This window comes from Calidris pugnax, unplaced genomic scaffold (genome assembly GCF_001431845.1).
Source record: "Calidris pugnax isolate Ruff unplaced genomic scaffold, ASM143184v1 scaffold573, whole genome shotgun sequence".
NCBI classification, from domain to species: domain Eukaryota; kingdom Metazoa; phylum Chordata; class Aves; order Charadriiformes; family Scolopacidae; genus Calidris; species Calidris pugnax.
In genome coordinates, this window is record NW_015091316.1 from 590,667 (window position 1) to 591,580 (window position 914).

Genomic DNA, 914 nt, shown 5'->3' on the forward strand with positions numbered 1-914 from the left:
AGGACTTAGTCTCTGTTTCTGAGCCTCAAAACGCAGGACTTAGTCTCTTTTTGAGCCTCAAAATGTAGGACTTAGTCTCTTTTTGAGCCTCAAAACGCAGGACTTAGTCTCTGTTTCTGAGCTTCAAAATGTAGGACTTAGTCTCTGTTTCTGAGCCTCAAAACGCAGGACTTAGTCTCTTTTTGAGCCTCAAAATGTAGGACTTAGTCTCTTTTTGAGCCTCAAAACGCAGGACTTAGTCTCTGTTTCTGAGCCTCAAAATGTAGGACTTAGTCTCTGTTTCTGAGCCTCAAAATGTAGGACTTAGTCTCTGTTTCTGAGCCTCAAAACGCAGGACTTAGTCTCTTTTTGAGCCTCAAAATGTAGGACTTAGTCTCTGTTTCTGAGCCTCAAAAGGCAGGACTTAGTCTCTGTTTTCAGGCCACTTAATTAGGTCTCCACTTCTGAGCCCTAAACTGGCCAAACAAGCCCAGTTTCGGCTCCCCCCTTCCCAAATGCAGGACTTAGTGTCTGCCCTTGAGGTGCAAAGGGCAGGACTTGGTCTCTAATCCCAGCCCAAGGAGCCCTGGCACACACAGGAGTCTCTGAGCCCCCAAATACAGGACTTTTAGTTTCTCTGAGCCATAAACTTGTTTTGAGCCCCCTAAGATACAGCACTTGGTTCCCCTTTGTGAGCCCACAAACTGGCGGGTGGGGAAATATGGCCATGATTGATGAGGATGCAATTGGATGCTAGAAGCAGGAGCAGCAGCTTTTATTCACATGCCCAAAGCTATATATAGAGAGAGCCAGTTTCTGAGCTGTTTTGCCAAACAGGCTGAGCACTCCCATTCTCACAGAAGGTGCCTGTTTTCAGCCACATCTCTCTACACACACTCCTCCAGGCGGTTTTCCAGCCTGACCTTCACAGACAC